Source organism: Mustela lutreola, chromosome 5 (assembly GCF_030435805.1).
Source record: "Mustela lutreola isolate mMusLut2 chromosome 5, mMusLut2.pri, whole genome shotgun sequence".
In the NCBI taxonomy this organism is placed as follows: domain Eukaryota; kingdom Metazoa; phylum Chordata; class Mammalia; order Carnivora; family Mustelidae; genus Mustela; species Mustela lutreola.
In genome coordinates, this window is record NC_081294.1 from 28,881,827 (window position 1) to 28,904,007 (window position 22,181).

The following is a 22,181-nucleotide window of genomic DNA, read 5'->3' on the forward strand; positions in this document are numbered from 1 at the left end:
TTCTTGGAAGCCTCATCAAGAGGTAATGCCCACACCACACTCACCAACTCTGCTGCCACCAACACTTTTATCTTTTCCTGGTGAACCCGCATGATATCATTTCCTTCTCTGGTTGTCCCCCACCCCCGTTACCTTTTATGCTGGTGGGAGAACAGGGAGGGGGAGGGAGATTTCTCCATCTAGATATTTTGTCCATTGACACTTGGATTTTCAACGAGTGGAAGATCTGTGGGGTAGGAGCTATTTTCTGTGGCAGGAAGTTAGCAATTGACTCCTGCATGGGAAATGCTTCAAGAGTCATTTGTGTCTTGTGACTGGTGAATGCCAACGGAGCCAAGAAGTTGCAAAAAAAAAAGTTACTATACATTCCTTCCTGCCCACTCTTCTCTTTCCCCACAGCACATCTCTGACATGAAGAAAGAATGTCTATAGACACTGTCCCAGCAGGATGGTTTCTGGGTTTGTAGCTAAAGCCCAAAACTCAGGTACTACTGACCCTGGTCTATTTTCTACCCTTGGCTCACTGTCCCTCCTTGGCCATGTTACTCCCCCTCTATATGAGCTGGCTCTGAGCATCTTTTCCCTTCCCCTCCCAGGGAGTTCTCAAGGATATTTATAATCTCTTTTTAAGATCTCTGTGTAGTAAGAACTTCATAGCACAACTAAAAAGTCATGGGGCAAGATTCTGACTACTACATGCCTGGGAGGGCTGGCCTTCCTTGGACAGGAGCTATGTCAACCTTTCCCCCAATGCCTTGTGGATCTCTACTGGCTTCCACTTGTTCAGGTCTTTAAGCAAGTGATTGCCTGTCCACGAGTCTCCCATGGAGGAAGTGCCCATAAAACAATCATGGAGGCAAGATGATGGGGGGTGCTGTTACCAAAGTGCCCTGGCCCATTGCTGACCAGGGATAACCATAGCAGCCCCAGCTTTTATCACAGAGGCTAGATTGATGTTAATGTGAGCTCACATTCTCATTTCATTATCCACATAGTGACATTTTTCTGGGAAGCAAGTTCTTACAACAGCACTGAGAGGACAGAATGTACTCACATGCACCATTTTATTTAGTGGATCAGGCTGTCTGTCCCTCTTCCCCATCCCTCCTGGCTGGCATCTGACTTGAGTCACTGTGATCTTCCTGGACACAAACTTGAGGGGTTCTGAATTCTTTTTTACTGTCTCTTCGAGGGTGGGGCAGGGTTCAGAGGTTTCTGCTTTCTGGTAATTGTGCTAAAAACCCACTGTGTCACTCTAAGAGGAAAGCCCTCATTTGGCACAATTAGAGAAAATACTACTTCCCCTTAGTAGCAATCTTACTTGACAGTTACCTCAAAGTGGATTTTCCTGATGTTTCCTAATACTTAGTATACCAACTTTATTGAAGGAATATAAGCTTTCATTGAATAATTTGTCAGGAAAAAACCCCACTATGATGCAATCCCTTTGCATGGTGAAAAAGAAATTTCTGGGTAAACCATGGAAAAACTAACAACATTTATAATACTGAAAGAAATTATAAACTGCAAGCAACCAATATTAAATGAACTTTTAAAATGTGACCTAATTGCAAGTTGGGGAAGCTGCCACTTGGGACCATAAAAAGATTCTCAGCCCTTTTCTGGGACTGTGTTAAGGCAAGGGACATAATTTAGTTTGCCAAAGATCTTTTTAACATGTTAACCTCAAAGCAGTAATTTCCAAGCTGCATAGTATTTTGAATACTTGTGATCAATTACAATGAACAATTGAATCAATAAGACTTCCCTTCAGGGTTTTAAATACAGTGATTCCAAACCAAAAAGAGGTTGAAGGATATGACCCAATGGGAACGAGGGGGGAGAACTTCTGAAAATTGCCCGCACCCTGGAGGACCCCCATGTATGCTAGGAGATGCTAGAGAATGTGGAGAAAGTGTCGGAGAATGTGTTGCCTAGGAAGGGAACCAAGTCAGAACTGTTATTTTAGAATGGAAAAGCAAACTCAAATGCTTCCCATGGCCAAGCAGGGGATGATTAACTATGAAGCTGCCCTTTAAGGCTACTTTTTGTGTTCTTACTGTGATAGAGGCATTGATACAGAGAAATAGTTTGCTTTGACAGGAGAAGTAACAGGCACAAGCATGATGATAAGTGGAAAGTGATCCAGCCACAGAATAGTATAGACAAGAGACAACATTTTTGCCACGTGTCAACGCGGCCCAAATCTGCTGACTTTTCAAGAGAGTCCAGAAGCCTAAAAATTGTTAAGAACCTCCAGATTTTCCAACCTTGATACAATTAACAGAACAAAACATTGCAAGCCAAACAAAGCTCATTAACAAAGAGTTGGCCCAAACCAACTCTTGGGCTACCAGTATAGGCACTCGGGCTTGAATGTCAGTGCCATTCATTGTAACGGGTGCCTGCTAACTGGATGCACCCATAGATCACTGGGTTTCCCTTATGGCCCTCTTCAACTGTTGACGGTTCCATGCAAAGCTCCACTCGACATGTTACTAAACACTTGAGGGGTTCTGAATTAGGTTTTTATTGCCACCTAAGCAAATAGTGATTAGGAAATGTCTCCTCCCTATCTTCTGGGTATAACCATGTTGTGTCAGAGCTGTGCCGATCTTTCCCACACTTGGCAGGAACAGCAGAATCAGAACTCAGGGCTCATGCTCCCCTAGAAATATTGCCCAGGAGGAAAATATTTGACAGACTCAATGCTTTCAAGTCAAAAGTCCCAGAGTTTCTGCAGACAGAAGTTGAAATGCACAAAGCCCTTATTGCATTGGTTGGATTAGGTATTTTGTTTTGAAAGATTCTTCATATTTAATCATATTAAAGTCCTATTTAAACTCAGAAATCTCAGTTAGATTTTCGTACTTGAAACATCCACATTTGTGAATTGGAGCTCTAAAGCTCCAATAAGCCATGTTCTCCTCCTTCCAAATTTGAAATTCCAGTCTTTCCAAATATCCCCAGTGTGTGTTAACATTCCAGAGCTGCCAGAGAAGCTGGGAGCAAGCCGATGGCTGGATTTGTACTCAAGTACCTGTGTTTTTAAACAAGAAGAGTAAGTCGGTGCCAACACACCACTCAATAAAATAGAGGTTTGGCGCCGATTTCTATTGATTTGGTCAGCACAGGCAGCCAAACTAGGTATTTCATGCCAGAAATATGAGTTGGTTTGGCTGGCTTATCCTGATTGAATTTACTAGATAATAATTAAACTCCATTTCAGGTTGTGCTGTGTAGACATAACTACCACCTCCTCCTTCATCTTTTTAGAAAACCTAGTACTGTCTTCTTGCCTCATCTAAATGTGCATTCCTCCTCAATTTCTTACCTCAGCCTGTGTCTCTGGCCTTCGGGAAGTGGGCAGCATCACCTGGCCAATGATCTCTGTGGAGTTGGGTATAATGAAAGTAAAAGAGGACGGGTGGGGGAAGGCCAACAGCAGTAGAGTGCGACCAGTGTCTGTGGCCCATGGCAGGGCGCTCTGGACTTGAGGTTATAAGATGGACAGAGGTTATCTTTCAACATTCATTCATTCATTCATTAACAGCTATTTTCTGAGCTCTTACAATGTCAGACACTAAGCTAGGCACAAGAGAGACATGAACACAAAGATACAATCCCCAAGAGGAAGTGTGTTGGTTTGATGGGGAGAGCTGCCCAGAAATCACACGATATTTTAAGCAAATCTGAATTCCAGCCATGAGGGAGTAAGGCTGGCCCTCTGTTAGGGGACATCTGTTAGGTGACCACAGGCTGAACTCCTCTGAGCTACTGGTTTGTTGCAGTTGATACAACAGTTGGCCCAGACCCAGCCAGTGTGAGCAGAGTATTGGGTCCAGGTGGTGTCCCTACCCCATCATGTGACATCTGGAGTACTGGGTTCAATTCTGGGAGTGGGGTACAAGGGAGGGCAACCAGAGCAACAAGAAAGACATTTGATTTTAGGAACATGATCCCAGATCTGACACTCTGAGTCATGGCATCTCCATCCCAAAGTTATATGGCTAATGCCCCTATTCTCATTTCCTTATAATGTTCTTGAAATCAACATACTTTTCTTCCAGTGCTTTAAATCATTACAGAAATTTCCTGTTACTTGTCTTGTGAGGGAGATTATAAATTACAATGTAATAAAATTCTGGATTGCTACTATTGCCTGCCAAAGGTTTTAAGAACCTGACACCTGTGCTCTCATTGTTTAAAAAGGTGCCTGGTGGGGAGAGGGGATGGTGTTGATGAGGTGTGAAATGCATTTAGTACCACAATAAGACTAGTCACTCCTATAACACAGGAACTGAAAGAGAATTGAAAAGAATGACTTTCTTACTATGGATTTACTGTTCATTAAAGAGGGGTTTCTGTCCCACCAGAATAAATGAATACCACTGTATTTACTCCACTTTGGAAACACTATGCGATCCAGCCAGCCTTGTAGTATCTCCTCCAAGTCATTGTCCAGCTTCTGCCTAAACATTCCCAAGGGCAAAAAAACTTTGGAGCCCTTTTGTCCTTGGAAAACTAATAACTCTATTTATATCCAAAATCAAACAAGTATTTTTAAGTCCAGAAAAACAGAATATTACCTGCCTGCCTGTACTTCCTCCTCCGTGTGACAGGCTCTGTGGCATGTCACTTATTCCTTAGGCAGCGTCCTCCCCAACCTATTGACCAATGTAGTTGGTGAAACATAGAACAAACTTAATGATCGTTAAGGCCAACAAGCTGCCATCACCGACAAGGGCCCTTTTGCCTTTAAAATAAAAGAATAGTAAGTGTTGTACCTCAAAGTATATCCCTCTGGCTTCGGAAGAATAGCAGTTACAATAAGAATAATCTAAAGGTTTATCATTTCTTTGAACATGAGGGGGCAAAAAATGAGCTAGACAATTCCTAACCGATTACTTGGACATGTGAAGGGTTTGTGAAGGGCTTCAAAAATGAAAGCCAAAATCACGTAAGAAAAATGTGATATTTTAAACTATTGATTGTCATGGCCCTGGGGTATAGCTAAGGCCTATTTGAAATACTCCAGGTGTTTACTTATGAGAAAAGAGACTGTAGATTTCTCCACTTCTCCCCATGCATACATTTTATAGAAGGAACAAAAGTGTCTGTCTTAGGTGGGGAGGAGATGCTTTGGGCCTCCCTTTCATTCTCTGTAAAATGGAGGGATAACAGCACCTTTGTCATGGGTACATCCTATGGTGTAAGGATTTATGACTGGCACATAGCATGTGCTCAGTTAGCGGGAGCTTTTGGCCGTCACAGTAACATCAGTAAGAGCTGTCCTGGTGGTCCGCTTTGTGTAAATGCAAGTTCTAGAGCAAGAGGACACAGTTTCCATTCAGAAGCATGGCACAAAGCCTCCAGACTGTACATGTCTCCTCGCCGCAATCACTTTCCCATTAAAGGTAAATTTAAGAAACCGTGAAGTTAATCAAGTAATAACATGGGAGCCAGAGAGAATTCCTTCCTCGCCACTGGAGGGGATTGGTTTCTGCCCTCCAGCGTGGGATGTGATTGACTTATCCCAGCTGCAGAATTCTAAATATTTTCATTGGTTATACAACTCCACAGTCTTTCCTGAGAAACTCAGGCCCAGTGTGTGTCACCCCGGAATCCATAGGACCCCGGGTTCCACACACTGTGAGCAGAGCCTTCCCCGCAAACCAAAACTCGAGACAAACTGAGTCTCTGTCTCAACGTGCATCCAAACTTGGTGGTGGCCTGGAAACAAGCCCTGCCTTATTTTCTCTCTAGAGCTGCTCAAAAACATGGGAAGGGAGGCAAGGAATGTCCATCTAGAGAAGGAGGGGCTGGGATAAAATGGGAAGACTATCTGCGGGGTAGAGATCACCTGGCTTTTTTTTTTTACTTTTTTGCATCATGTTGAAAGAAATTTGGATAATTATTTTTTAAATTTTATTTTAAAAATTTTTAGTGGATTTGGGGTTTTGTCGAGATGTAGACAGAATCATGTAAGTCTAGCTATCGCAGAAAAAGTCTACCTTTCTATTACAGACAACTTCATTCGGTAAACATTTGTAGAGACGTTTCACATACCAGCTACTTTTCTAGGACCTGAGGATACCACAGTGAGGAAGACAAGGCCCCACCTCAAGGAGTTCCAAGTCTGGTTGGGAGATAGGCCTGGGACTGCGCTATGACAGGGTAGTGGTGACCCAGGTAGGGTGAGCCCAGTGGGAAACAAAGGACACAAGGAGCAATGTGACCATCCTCTTCCGGATTCTCCAGCGTTCAGGAAATTCCTGCTCCCTAGCAGGAAACAGCTCTGTCAGCAGGAGATGGAGCATGTGCTGTGGTGTTCCTCCTCATTTTCCTCATACCTGACTCTCCCCATTCAATGCAGTAAGAGCCAGGGATGGGCCCTGAGAGTTTCCCAGCAAAAATCACCTCCCCTCCCCCGCCTTGGAAATGTGGCCTTTTGGATGTGAATTCTGAGAGAAGAGCCTCCTGACAGGGTTTCAATCATAGAAACTGTCGCTTTCAGGATGGGGAGCCAGGAGACTTGAGGCTCTCCTAGCTGGAAGTCACACAGAGGTGATGGGGTGCAGCCTGGCACTCACAGCGGGAACTCTCTACACACACACCCCTGGAAGGTGGCTGTCAGCTGCCCCCTGAACATTCAACACTCTCAGACGGTCGGAACTGTCGAGAAGTCTGTCTCCTATAAGTTCCTCCCAGTGTTCCTATTTGTGCCATATGGAGCAGTGGAGAATGACAGTTTTTCCGATGATCCAAAGGACACCTAAACATAAGCTAAGTGTCCCTGGTCTTCCGGGCCCTTCACGACCCTAATTGCCACCCCTTGTACCCCCCATTCCCAAAACTGAACCCAGGGCTCCAGATGTCACATGATGGGGTAGGACACCTTCCTGGACCCAACCCTCTGCTCACACTGGCTGGGTTTGGGCAAGCTGGTGTAGCAGCAGCAATAAACCACTGGCCCAAAGGAGTTCAGCCCACTCCTAACCCCTCAGAACTGAATGTTTCTGGAAACATGTTTATGGTTAAAATGGAACAGTTCTTGAGTTGAAAGACCAGAGGCCACAGGCTCAAGACTCTCTGTCAGATGCAACTTTCCAGAAGGCTTGGGCATGAGTCGGGAACTCTTATCTGTAAATTGCAGAAGCTTCAAATTAGCCTGTGCTTTCCATCAGTTCTGCTTTGTAGGAAATTTCTTGAAAGCTTCCTCAAAAAAATTAAAAAGAAATTTTAAAAGCTTCCTGTAAAATTAAATCACTTTTTAAGAAAATTAAATGTTTCCCCCCTCATATTACCAATTTGATAATTTCCTTCAAAGCACTGTGGAACTATAGGTCTGTGGAGGGTGCTGGGAATAGATGGTTTTGTTCTGTTGGTGCCATCATGGCTTCCGGGAGAATAAGTTACCTGATGAATTCTTACTGGAGATTATGCTCAAGGACTGGAAGGTCCCTGAGTGGGGCTTGGGGGCTGGGGCTGCTTCTACAGTGAGCTTCTACAACCTTATGCACCACTCACTTCTGGAGGCCATGTTCTGAGAGTCTGTACTGTCCCATTCAGGATAATTACACCATATGGGGCCCAGACATCGCCTCCCCTCCCCCAACCCCCAACCCCCATATTCTTTAGTTAATTGATCTGAAATAGGGCATGGGAGTTGATGTGTCTCTATAGCTCTCCAGGTGATTTTATGGTGCACCAGGGTTAAGAACCACCACTTCACAGTTTTTCTAGAATCATTCTTTGGGGCTATGATCACTTAGGTCAGGTCCTTATGAGTTCAGATACTCCCTCTTCCAGGAAGCATTCTCTGGCTTTTCCCTTGCCCCTACTAATGCATGCTCCCAAAGACAGCATTATTTTCCCTGCATGATTTTAGTTAAAAATCATTTATGTAAAATGAATGTTTATCATTTGCATGAGCAAAATAATATAGAAATACATAGAGCAAAACATGAAAGTACTCCCAAACACACAGAGACACACAGTCTATTGATTTTGATTTGAATGGACTTCTCCTAGGAGAACCAGTTATCCTAAAAATGTTTGGGAACCTGTGTCTGTTAAAAAAACACTTGTCTGGGGATGCCTGAGTGACTCTGCTGGTTAAGCGTCAGACTTGATTTTGGCTCAGGTCATGATTTCGGGGTTGGGAAATCAAGCCCTGTGTGGGGCTCTGCACTGGGCATGGAGTCTGCTTATCCCTCTCCCTCTGCTCCCCCCCCCCGCCAATAAAGAAATAAAATTTTAAAACAAACAAACAAACAGAAGACTTGCCTGTGTCCCAGAAAGCCAAGAAAAAAGATGCCAGAGTGTATACCAACAGAAAGACATATACGTGCATATACACACACAGAGATAGAGAGAGAGAGTTTCTATAGCCAGACAAGGCTTTCTGTGACAGTGTCATGGATTATATGACTGCGGGTATGCTAAGTACCCCCATCATCCCTCTGTTCTGTGTTTAGAGAGCATCTCATGATAAGCAGAAAGAAAGTTTTGGGGTGGTATTACTTTCTGCTGGAGGATTGATCTGCTGGAATAATCAAGCCAGTTTTGAATCTGGGTAGAATCTAGGTTTTTAGGTTTTAAACTTCTTTTTAGTGTCCTCATGAAGACGATGTTTGCCTCATTATGTCAGATCCCCAGGCTGCAAGCCAGTGCATGACCCATGATCACTTGCTTTAGGAACCCATCAATTTCTACAATACCAGTGTAACACTGTTTTCAAATGTCCGCTTCCTAAACTTCCTCCTGTGGGGAAAGATGTTTTGCCATCTGTGTATTTATTTATTTTCAACAATTGCTTGGGTTTCTACTCGAGTTTTCTTCAGAGGAAAGAAAATTCCCCTGAATTACTAAGGGGGTTTCCTTTCACAGGGTGTTGGAGGAAAGGTGGCCGGTGTCTGAGTTCTTTGATTCTGGAGACAAGCAACAAGTCGGAAGGAGCTGTTGGCTAATGTTTTAGAAAGTATTCCATAAGATCAAGATGACTATAAGTCTCCTAGATCCAGCCTGCTAAACAACATCCACATTACCAGAACTTATCAGTACTTTCCAGCAAAAATATCTGTACGTATACACACATAGTCTTGTTTCATCTGTAGTATCCCTGGGCCGCCTCCCTGACCTACACTCGGTCCCACTACTGGATTATTTTGAAGCAAATCCCAGGTATTTCATTACACTTCTAAAAGCAGAGGACACATAAGATGGGTATAATATTTTAAGATGATTTTAACATATTTTATGTTTCTTTAATGACCTATGCCACCTGCCCCACACATACATGCATACCCTAAGAGCTGTCAGTGAAGAAGATTTTGCCAAGCAAGCATTTTACTTTCTTTCCATTTGGGTACAATCTTTCTACCAGTGCTCTACATTAACTACCAAAACTCTTCTGCAAACAGAGCATGAATGTCTTTAGTAGGGGATGATCTCGTAGATGTTTGCGTTATGAAATTTGGGGGCACAGTTTTCATTACAGCATAATATGAGTGTGTGAATGTGCACACAGAGCTTTGTATGTTTGTTCTGGTTTCCCAAGGTCCTTCTAACTCAAAGTCTGTCAGTGCCTCATCTGTTGATAACTCTTTTAATGTACAACTTTTCTAGAATTTGTTTCTGTACTAGATTATTTCTAGTTAAGCTGTAATAGAAATGCAATGTTCTCAAGGGTGTTTGTGCTAAGAGGTGACGTTTCATTATTTTAAGGCTGTCTACCAAAAAGTAGGTCACAAATGTTTCCCAAATTATAATATAGGGATACATAGAAGAAAAAAAAAATCCTTAATGTCAGGACACCTAACCTATACACTAAGTATTTAAGAAAAAATGGAAACATTAGTGCTTCTCTACTGGAATCTTGTCATGTCTTCTTTAATTTTAGAATTGAGTTTGGGAGTCTTATCTTGGGACGTAGGCTTAATGACATGTCTGCAAGCATCCCTTTTTGACAAGGATCCCAAACACAGTTTTAGAGCCAGGCAGTGTAGTAGTTTTTAATCATATTTAGAAATAACAAAATGAAAATTCATAACACTTTTATGGGTCCATTAAAAAATGTTTATATATTAAATTCTGTATGATATAGGAGCACATTTGCTATAAGACAATATGGCTCTCATGCAGTATAAGGGCAAAGCTATAAACATATTTCCATGTATAAGCTGTTAACCTAAGCATGATTGGCAATTTTAAGTTCTCTAATACCATTTAGGTATAGTATTACATAGTTTTCAAACCCTTTTATCTGCTACCATTCAGATCAGCAGAAGTCAAGAAAGCCTTAAGAAAAATTTATGGTGGGGGCACCTGGGTTCCTTAGTTATGCGTCCAACTCTTGATTTTGTCTTGGGTCATGATTTCAGGGTCATGAGATAGAACCCCTGGGACTCCATGCTGGGCATGGAGCCTGCCTAAGATTCTCTCTCCCTCTCCCTCTGACCCTACCCAACCCTGGATGACTCTCTTTTAAAAAAAAAAAAAAAAGAAAGAAAGGAAGGAAGGAAGGGAGGGAGGGAGAGAGGAAGAAAGGAAGGAAAAGAAAAGTTTGCGGTGGAAAATTTTTAAATTGAGAGAATTCAATCAATTGACTTTATTCATTGCTTTTCCCTCTGAATTGAGCACTCAGTGTCACTTGCTTTTAGTAGAAAACATTTGGGTTTAGCTTAACAGAGCACAGATGTTCAATGGGAACGTAGCTTGAAAGTCTTTGTATAATTTCCTATTAAATAAACATCTGAACAGTAACTTAACAACTACCAAGTGAGGTCAAGTGCTTGAAAAGTGCTGCATACATCACATAAGCATGTTTCCCTTATGTGAAAGAGTGTTACATAACAGCATGTATCAGACTTTAAACTGCTAGAAACTCTTGCTGCAGCACTTTGCCATCCTCTGCTAATCTCCCCTTATTGCTGAGAATTATAGAAGCCAGGGCACCTGGCTGGCTCAGTTGGAGGAGTGTAAGACTCTTGATCTTGGGGTCATGAGTTTGAGCCCCACATTGGGTGTAGCAATTCATGGATGGATGAACGGATGGATAGATAGATAAAATGATAGGAGCCGTTTTACCATAGAGGGGGAGGTTCTTTTATTTCTATGAAGCCTATAAAATTATTCACTGGTATTGATAGATTTAGGTTTCCCTAGTTCAAGATAGCACTTTTTTTTTTTTTTTTACGATTTTACTTTTAAGTAGTTTGTACTCCCAGGCTCAAACTCATAGTCCCAAGATGAACAATTGTGTGCTTTACTGACTGAGCCAGCCAGGTGCCCCATAAATATGGTTTGTTTGGATTTACTGGTTTGTTTTTGTTTTTGTTTTTAAGTAAATTTTATACCCAACGTGGGGCTTGAACTCATGACTCCAAGATCAAGAGTTGCAGGCTCTACCAACTGAGACACCCTTTAAAAAGGCACTTAATTGAGATATAATTCACATGCATGCAATCTACCCAAATTACGTGCATAATTCAATGGCTTTTAGTACATTCAGAGTTGGGCATCCATCACCGCAATGCACACACTCCCTAATTACCCCATTTCCCCAGCCCCAGGAAACACCAATATATTTTCTTTCTCTATAGATCTGTCTATTCAAGACATTTCATATGCCTGGAATTTTATAGGATATGGTCCTTTGTGATGGGCTTCTCTCACTTGGCATGTTTTCAGGGTTCATCCATGCTGTCACACGTCTTAGTATTTCATTCTGTTTTATGGCCACATGATATTTCATTATGTGGACGTACCACTGGTATGTGTCCACTTATCAGTTGGTGGACATTTGGGTTGTTCACTTTTTTTTTTTTTTTTTGCTATAATGAATAATTTTGCATGAACATTTATGGGCATGTGTTTTTATTTCTTTTGGGTATATGCCTTGAAGCAGAATTGCTGAATCATATGGTAACTTGGCTTAATCTTTTGAAGAGCTACCAGACTATTTCCCAAAGTAGTTGCGCTATTTTATATCCCCACCAGCAGTATATGTAGATGTAACATACAGACTAATTATAAGTCATTCCTTTGTGTTCATTAAAGAAAACCTCCAAAGACTCTTCGGTATAAGCTGAATTGAAACCACTGAACATGTCTTTAAAAAAAAATCTTTATTATTAAGGGAAAACTAAAGCTGGTTAGGTCTTTCGAAGTTACTATCAAGGAAGACAGCCTTAGGGATGCTGCCAGACACAGGATGGATTTTGTTCTGACCAAGGAACTCAGGAATTATAAAGAACACAGAGTATTACATGAACTATCCTTGATAACAAGGACTGGATTTTTTTTTTTTTTCACTAGCAGTTGGTTTCCTCTGTTTATTTTGCTGTTTCAGATTATCCTTCCTGTGTTGAAATCCACAAAAGGGGCATAAGATTAAAATCCTCAATAAATAAACAAACAAACAAATGTTAGACATTGTTCAGTAATGTCTGCCCCGTGGTCGGACAGAACCACACTCTGGTATGTGTCGACTTTATTCTCCAGCCCAGTGATTTGCTGTTGGTGGCTCAGGGCCAGAGTGTCCTGTCCAAACGCAAGCTGCCTGAAGGCAGACCGCGTGTCTCCTCTCTGATTAAGCTGGGCACCCAGGCTTCTCAGGAGGTGTCCCCAAGTCAGGCTGTGTAGCAGTTTGCCCGCATTGACAAAGACCATTTAACCTCCCTACTGGGACAGGGGAGTTGGATGTTAGAAGGAAAACAATTGGTGGCATCATATCTGTTTAAGGAGAAAATACCACTGCATGGTTCCTAAGTCTTTGAAAACTTCGTATTTCCTTATTTCTTATTACGAGAAATCAAAAATTATATTATTCACAAAGAATGCTCTAAAAGGAATTTTTGAGGAAGAAAAGAAAGACTCCTTGAAACTTTGCAGGTACAAATAATTACTTCCTCAGTGCAGTACAAATAGTGTCTATGGGGGAAGCAGAGACCCCATGTTTATTGTGCTATTGGGATATAAGTGTTAGGGATAGAATTGATCCCATGGGATGTTTCTCATTGAAATCATCTCTGTCCAAAGCCCAAAGTGCATCTATTCTAATGAAATATACATCCCACATGACACCACGTTATAGAATACATATTTGTAATAGTTGTCATAGATTAGACTGTGCCTACATCAGACTCACAAAGGAGATGCAAAGAAAGCTTCACGATTCTGCATGGCTAAGCTTTAATTTGCATTCGTTGTCTTCAGTTACCCTGTTGGAAATGGGTAGCTCTTCCTTGGTCGTTTCAAGTAAGAATCTAATTTGATCATTTTCCTCTTAAAATATTTTAGGAGTCCTGTGAGTACTCAACAAACACTCACTGTTAACCAATTTCTATTTTCAGCCACATGCCAGTCATAATACAACTTATTAAGAGGACTTGAATGAAATAATGTAATTATTTTTAATGTACAAAAGGCAAAATTGGCTGCCGTGAATTTCTCTGGAGCAAAGCATACTCGATCCTTCCAAATAAATGTTTTCATTTTCGACATTCAATCACAATACACTCAAATTCAAATGTATCTTTGTTAAGTAAACATTTTCTTTGGCATTCACAACTCCCAACTTCGCACAGAAAAGAGTGAGAGAGAGGAACAGAGATCAAATATATTAGAGCAAAATTAATCAATTTTACCTTGGTACATTATTCCTGCCAATCTACTCATTGGTCTATTTAGCACAAAAGAGTACATATAAAAGTTAAGATTAAATCAAAGATTCTTTCACAGAAGGAGATTTTTGTCAGCACCAGAAGAGGCAGATGGTGGTCAAATTTTGACTAAGAGGCTATTTTCTTAACAAATATCCAGACTCCAATCATCCATTTCATTTTATTTTTACAAATGAGATCAGTTTTTGAGAAAAGGCAGCAGTGACAGCCACTACTATGTTTTAAAAGAGAGGAATTTCTTTTTTATCACAATTTATCAGTAATTTCATGGCTTTTTTTCTTTCTTGTTTTTAATTTATCCCAACCCCTACATGGAGGAGGCTAAACTGGGCTCTGAGAACTATGGGTTTGTAGAGAGTGTTTAGAGTACTGTTATCTGAATCACTATTATTTTCTATAGCATTATAGAATTAGGATTAATGTAAACTATTCTGCATTTCTGTGTGATCACTTAGAATTTTCTTTTTTTTTTTTTTTAAGATTTTATTTATCCATTTGACAGACAGAAATCACAAGCAGGCAGAGAGGCAGGCAGAGAGAGAGGAAGGGAAGCAGGTTCCCTGCCACGCAGAGAGCCTGATGCAGGGCTGCTCCATCCCAGGACCCTGGGATCGTGACCTGAGCCAAAGGCAGAGGCTTTAACCCACTGAGCCACCCAGGCACCCCTAGAATTTTCTTTTAATTAGGCATTATTCAACTTCTGACTTACCATTTGGTTTGTATTTATCCTTTTTATTTCAAGGACTAAACACAGATGTGCGAGAAATAGTACTTTATTCTTCTAAATACCTTCCCATTATTAAGCTCTTAAAAATTTTTGCACTGTCTCCATGTGGAGATGAAAATTTAAGAGATCTGCATGTTTAATTTTTTTATCTACATGTAAGACTATGACACTCTGAGCAACAAATGTAAGTTTCAAATATTTAACTTAGAAACTTTTCAAGGGATTTGAGGTTTGTGTCAATAAGATGTTTTCTAATATAATTTAGAACACAGTTCTTAAATTAATTTGAGCCTACAGAATCTACCATTTGTGTCCCCATAATTAATCAGATCTTCGAACACTCTCCAAATGTACTCTGAACCATATTTCATACTGTCTCTCCCTCCTCTCCCCCCCACCCAGGGCAGTCTGAGAGATTGGCTTTTACAACCTTTGGTTACCCTTGTAAGGTATTCATGGTTTCTATGGGCTTTGTTCACAATCACGGTGTTCTTGTAGGCTAAACCCTTTGTCCTTCTTGTGACACGGAGCTACGGATACCAGCCTCCTACACGTACAGATAGTTGAAATCCACATTCGAGAATGGCAGCCTCGTCCAGAGAGGGGCTTGAAGAGAACTTCTTGAAGCATGAGCAGGCCCAGAATGTTACTGGTCTTTACAGATGGTGATTCTCTCTCTTGCTCCTTTCAACCCCGTACATCTTCGAAAGACTCAATGTCAGAAGTGCAGGATTTGATCTCTCATGACTCCAACTGCATAAATGACCTGTGGTTCAAAGGTTACTAAGATTTCAGTAGAAGAAAAAAATATGAAAACAAAAAAACCATTCAAAAGAAACACCATAAGTATACACTTTTATGCCATGTATAATGAACAGCCCTAATTGTACAGTTCAGTTATTATAGTCTTTATGTATGTTTAATTATAAAAGTCACCAAGTCAATCCTGACTGAATGAGTTTATCTGATTCACTCGTGGGTAAAGGATACTCTGTATTTTATCTCTATCATGGAAAAATGGACAACTGGCTTAAATTCCTATTTGAGGGATACACAAAGAAAAAAAAAAAACAATCCTATCTCTTCTGTTAGTTCATAAGATCAAGATTGAAAAGTGGCATAAAGAGCAAGGCTCTGGCCTTAATGTAGCTTGTTATTTGTTAAAAAGAAAGATATACTCCTATCTCTTTCAGGAACTTCATTCCAACAGATCTGTTCTAAAACATTTTCTGACTGTTGAAAGATCAGCAGTATAGTTAAAGGTATAGTTCACCTTGAGAAGATAGCCTAAAGGAATGTCCCAGATCAAAAGTTCTCAAAACTTTTCCAGTCCCAACATGCTTGAGGGATTAAAAAACACTCTTTTTAGTAACTAATAGTAGCTAATATCGTCTCTGTGTTTGGTTTTGGGGAGGGGGGTGTTTTTTGGTTTTGGGCCTTTTTTGGTATGTGGAGAGTGGAAGGAGCCATGTAAACTTGTGTAGTTTAAAAGGACCATAAAGATTTTTCTGATACCCTGATACTCATATCTCCCCCATCCCAACCCTTGAGAAAGATGTGCCTTCCCAATTAAGAATAACTGGGCATTTTCTGGAACTAATGAATTGGAAAATGCTTCACCATGGATTGCTTTAGTGCATTTAAAATTTAACTCAAATATTTAGAATCATTGATTTCGCTTTCAGTTTCTTTTCAGGAATACACTGCTGGGCAAACATGAATTTGAGTCTGGGAGTATCAGTGTACCTTTCTGTTTTTTCTGGGGCAACGCAACGCTTAGGGTAGAGGCAGGTGGGGAAATATGATTAAATGTGAGGTGAACTTGTTCGCTCTTTCTACCTTGACCTCGAGCTCTGGGTTGAGAGTGAAAGCCTTCTCTCCTTGATACAGGATCAGGACTTTCTGTGGTGTGAGAACAAGTCTGGTTTCTGTTGAAGCCATTTATGTCTAAAAACAGAATTCTTTTCCCTAAACATGGCCATAATGCCCATTATTGTTTGTTTAAAAATTAACAGTAATCTCTTAATAATATCATCCAGTTGGTTTTCAAATATCCCCACTTCTTTTCTCCCTCTCTTTTTGTAGTTTGTTCATTTGAACCAAGCTACATCTTAGGTTGGATTTGTTTTGTATTTTTTAATCTCTTAATCTATAGGTCCTCTCTCTCTCTCTCTCTCTCTCTCTCTCTCTCTCTCTCTCCACCCCCCAACCTTTTCTTTGGCAGTTTGTTTGTTGAAGAGACTAGATTGCTTATCATGTAAAATTAGCTTTCCACGATGTGAATTTTGCCGATATCTCTCTAGTGTTGTGTGACATCTTTCGCCTTCCCTCTGACCATGGTTTCAGGTCCAGAGATTCACAGATAGCAGCACTCAAAGTCTGTAGGAGAAAAAGGCCTTGAAGGGCCTTAGTAACTACAGCTTTTAGGAGCTGATAAAACTCAATTGGCTGGAGAGTATCAAGTTAGCCAGGACTAGCCTTTGGGGATGCGATTCTTCATTCCTCTCAAAATGGACAAGAGCTACAGAATGAGTCACCAGATATAAGCATAACTAGAACTGTATGCAAAATAAGCTTAAAGGCCCAGGAAAGACTTCATAATTCTAAGCTCTCCTTCTGGCTATAAAAGGGCCCACTGGTCCCTTCCAAGTTACTAGTGTTTTTTTTTTGGTTTTTGTTTTTTTGTGAGAGAGAAAGAGAGAGTGAGCATGGGGGTGGGGGGCAAAGGGAGAGGGAGAGAGAGACTCCCAAGCAGGTTCCGTGCCCCACATGGAGCCCAACTCAGGGCTTGATCCCACAACCCCAAAGTCATGACCTAAGCGGAAATCAAGAGTCAGATGTTCAACTGACTGAGCCACCCAAGCATCCCAAGTTACTAAGATTTTGAAGAGCTGGTTCATTATTACGAAGATAGTGAGCTCCTATAGAATAAATGTATCCCTGGCGAAAGAATATAAACATGGAGGGGGACTTAAGCAATTTTCAATTTAGAAAGAGTAGCGAAACTATTAAAAAGGGGTGTTGCTGTTTTATCAAAACGAAATGTAGACACCAGAAGCTAAGCCAGAAGCTGAGTCTCCTCCTCTGGCTCCTCCCCAACCCCATCCTGTTGATTCTACTTCCTTAACTCTGACTTCTGACCAATACCTCCGGCCCCAACCTGGTCAAACAGTCTTGATCCTAATTTCTAACAATTTCCCTGCTTACTTCCCCTGTCTCCTTTTTCACATGAAGACTATAGAGTCTAACTAAAACTCAACTCTGCGCTTACACCTTGCATTGCTTTGGGGATAAAGGTCAGACTTGTGGGCATGTCTTGTATGACTCCTGCTTACCATCTCCATCCCATTTTGCAAGGCCTGCACCTGCCTTGAGTCTTCTCCAGCCTCTTCACATTTCCCCCACCCCTTACCCTCAGGTCCTTCCTGGAATGTCACTTCCTCCAGGAACCCTTTCCTACTCTTGCAGTGTCAACCAGGTGGCCGCATTGTCATTCCCCACTTCCTCCGCCCAACTGTCAGTTTGATGAAAGCAAGGCATCATTTTGTTTGGTACTCCAACCCCACGTGACAGCAACAATCATTTTGTGAGATCCCAGAGTGTTTTCAGTTATTTTGGAAGGTCTCAGGGAAGCCTCTGTTTTCATGTAAAACAGGGTTATACACTACATAACATTTTTTGGAGATGTGCACACAGGAGGGACGAAAGGTCAGAATTCCAAGGTGACATCGTTGTTCCAGAAACTTACTACACGGCTTTCTTGAGCAGTGTCGGAACAGAAGAGCCAACATTTGGGCTCTTGACAGAGAAATATTGTGCCCTACTGCCAATTTATGCGGTTGGCTTTTTTCTTACTTGTTTGCTTTTGAAACAGGCACAGTGCTTCGCCACGCTATTCCTGGAAAGATTCACTGATTCAGTCTTTCAGTTCTCATTTAGCGGAATCCTGCTAAAGGCATGACATGCAAGCATTTCTGCCCCAGGACATGAGCGTGTGTCCAGGTTAAAACAGTGAGCATAACATGAGAGCTTTCTGGTTGCCAGCTCGTTCGCTTCCCTGATAGGCATTTCCGGAGGTGAGGAAAGATGTATTTTGGCACCACTAGCTCCTACTGGTATGCACCCACATGCTTACACACACACATACACACACACACACACACACACACACACACATTCTCTCCCTCAGTACTTAAGATCATCTGTCTTCAAAGTTGGGAAATTAAGTTTCACTACAACAGAATACTGGCTCTTGGTAACTTTCAGGGAGAGAAAGGGCACCTTTCCCGCCCCTGGAACTGAGTACAACGGCTTAAAAATAGAACAATGTGTGTTTGGTGTTTTCTTTTCGTCCTCGGCCTCAATAACAGGTGTACAGTTACAAACACAAAGAGCTAGATTCACGGCTGCTGCACGCCTCTGGAGAATTCCCAGAGTTACCCAGGGAGCAGAACTGCGCCTAAAATGATCAGTAAAAGGAAAGTAACCCAATATAGCTGAGTGTTACTAACACTGCTGTGTCACATGGCTTGATTATTCACCTCCCATAGTGGCTCCATGAGGAAATGCACGATAGAAGAAAATGTCACCAAAAACAATTCTTAGGAACCTGCCAACAAAATATTTAAACCTGCTAAAAGTTGAATTAGAGAAACTGACGCAGCTACTGTAAATTGCAGGCTTCAAAATGGACAGGGTGAGGGTCCTGAAAATTGCAACGGGTCCGCCGCAGAGCATAGGGTCAGCTTCCTAAGTCAAATGATGAGTCAGACTGGTGTGCTAGTTTGCTTTTTAGTGCATTTTCTAAGAGGTGCTTCTTAAATTGTTTTATGACCTCTTGGAAGCATTGACCTCACATGGGCTTTGGGGCAAATGCGTTGTCCGTTTTGCGCCATGTCCGTGGTCAGTGGTATTAATGAATAAGGTCACACATAAATTTAAGGCATGAACGTGGCAACCCCAGCAGGCAACACGTCTTGGCAGCTGCTTACAATTCTTTCACGTTCCCTCCCTGAGGAAATGGTTCCTAATAGATTTGAACAGATGCTAGGTGTTTGGCAGCATTGCGAGGGGTACTAGTTGTCCAAAATTCGGGTTATTTCATGTCTCATAATTAGAATTTCAACAGCCTGGAGGCCTTCGATGTGTTCCAGTGTTCACATAAATACCTAACCTCTGACTCCACGTTTACCCCTCACCAGTTCTCCTAACCCGTTTATTGGTTCTGACAGCATCACCACTCAATCCTTGGCTCTCAGAGTCCAATCTGGGAAACGTGCACGGGCAGATCTGATTTGGCACTAAGTTGCTCCATCTCTCTAAATGTGCTTTTCAAGTTCTCCCTGACAGCAAAGTTAAGTGTTGCCAGAAGTCTGGCTGATGGGTTCTTACCACTCCTCAAATCCCCTTCCCCAGGGCCCCTCTCTTCTTCTGCCACACACCCATCCCTTCTTTCAGCACCCTCCTCCCCTGTCGAAGGCTCCACCTTCTCCCCCCACCCAGACCCTCGCCCCCCCAACCCCCGCCTGCCCTGTGAGCCCTGAGAACAAGTACGAGGTTGTATTTCCATTTGTAGTTCCGGGCCGGGCATACAATAAGCGTTCAATAAATTTATCTCAGACAAGCCAAAGGAAAGGAAAATGTTATTTTCTTACCAGCCTGCTTCAAGGTCAGCCTCCACTTCTGAGGGGGTTCGGATGCCCCTGCAGGGACCGCTAGGGAGCATGCAGAAAACTGTGCATACAGGAAAACCACAGTGGGTCGGAGGAGCCCGCGGAAATGTCCTCAGGCTTCAAAACCCCAGGGGTGGAAGAGGACACGTGTCTGTATCTTGGGGACTGATTCCCCCGGGGGCGGTTTATCCTGTGTGCCTCACGTCTTTGCAGAGTTTATCTCCCTTCTTGAAATACTTTACGTTTCTACTCATTGGAGTATCCAGGAAGCATGCACCTGTGCGGCGGGCTCCCATATACCTTGGGCGGGGTGGGTGGGAACGGGCACAGACTGCCCCTGTCCCGTGGCCTTCATTCCCGCAGTCAAGGTCAAGCCTCGTAGCGCGCAAACACAAAGTAGTCCTGACGGCATCTGCCGTCTGTTCTCACGCTTCATTCCCTCGCGGGTCCTGATGGCGTCTGGGGTCTGCGTCGTGCACAGCGGCTCTTGCGCGGTTGAGGCTGATCATTCGTTCAGGACCGAGCTCCCTCCGTGGGCATGGAGGGATTGGTAGGTGCCGAGGAAGGAAGCCACCGAGCCGTCCCACGCGGCCACGAGAGCCTGGATCCCCTCCGCGAGGTTGTAATGTTTACCTCTTGAAGAGGAGCCCACTGAGGAGTGCAGAGCCTCTGAAGAAGAGGAGGCTCCGTCGGGCTCTATTTGTGCCGATCCCCGTTTGGTTCTTAGAGGCACAAGCTTCGGGGCGACCGGACTAGTTTCTACGCGCGGTGCTGGGACGGACGAGCTGCTGCGGGGGGCTCTGCTCTGGCCTTCGGGGCTCATTTAAGGAGCGGAAATAGTAGTGGCGATGGTAATCGAAGTACTGGCTGTCCGTGCCCCTCGGGGGACCGCGAGCAGAGCTCAGCCGAGGCGGTGGCTGTGAGCGTGCTTCGCGGGGACGGAAGGCGCGCGGCCGACGTTGGCGAATACCGCCGCTCGGATTCCGCTTCAGCGCCATGAACGTCGGCTCCGGAGGCCCCTCCGGCTTCCTTGCCGGTGAGGGTCTAGGTCAAGGCCCTTCCTTGCTTGTGCATGTAGCGGCTGTCCAGAAAGGATCGTTTCCTCGGGGTTGGCCCGGGCCATCCGAGGCATCCTCATCGACCCCGCCTCGCCTTTGTCACCGAGTGGTAGCCACTTAGCGCTCCCGTCGCATGTAACCTCACCTCCCTTCCGCGGGCTTGCTGCTTCCTACATCATGCCCAGAGGCTTTTGCGCGTTTCTGAACGAGGAGACTGCTTGTGCATGAACCTGAGTAAGCAACTGAAGTCAGTGCATTTTCTACGTTAGAATGAAAAACCCACTTGGCAAGAAGTTCCCAACCTTCCAAGATTGGGAAAATGTGACTTGTTAGAAACTTAGTTTCATGTCGGGGTGCTATAGCGAAGCTTTTAAGCTGTGTTGCATTAAGAGGAGATCTGGTGAAGCTTTCGTTCCGCTTTAGCCTCACCACTAGTCCGTGGTGTCATTTTGTACATCACATGGACAAATCTTGGTTTCTTGGCCTCACTCTCCAAACCTGGAGGTTCTCAGCCATGACTTGGCCCCGGTTTCGGCCATTTAATTTTGGCTTTTTGATAATAGACTTGGTTTCCAAGGTGGTTCGCAGACTCCCTGTGAGGTTGTGTTCTCTACAATCAAGTTTCCAGAGCACTAAGATGTGTGCAAATTAGAGGCAATGCTACATGGTTTACTTAGCCTAGGACAGAGCCTGGCACGTGGTAACTAGTCAGTAATTAGCTAAATAATTTGTGGTTTACATCTGAAGCAGCAAATCTATGAGGCCATTGGCATTGTCATTCAAATCATGTTTACTCTCATCTTGAAGTGATAAAATGATCATCTGGATTGCAGATTTGTTTATTCTTTGATTGGTCAGTGACTTTTTTTTAATTTTGCCCACCATAATAATGGCTAGCAGTTATTGAGTATAAAAGACATGCCAGCCATTGAACACACATACTTGTTATCCCTTCTGCAAAATCGTGGTATTACCATCTCCATTATACACATAAGAAAACGTCCCCAAGGTTACCTTGCTGGCAAGGAGCTGAAAC

General features: G+C 42.8%; 1 protein-coding gene across 1 annotated transcript in view; it reads left to right on the forward strand.

Moving 5' to 3' along the window:
- Positions 1–22,181, forward strand: part of SLC1A3 (solute carrier family 1 member 3) — a 76,809-nt gene that overhangs the window by 21,868 nt on the left and 32,760 nt on the right. The window lies entirely within an intron of this gene.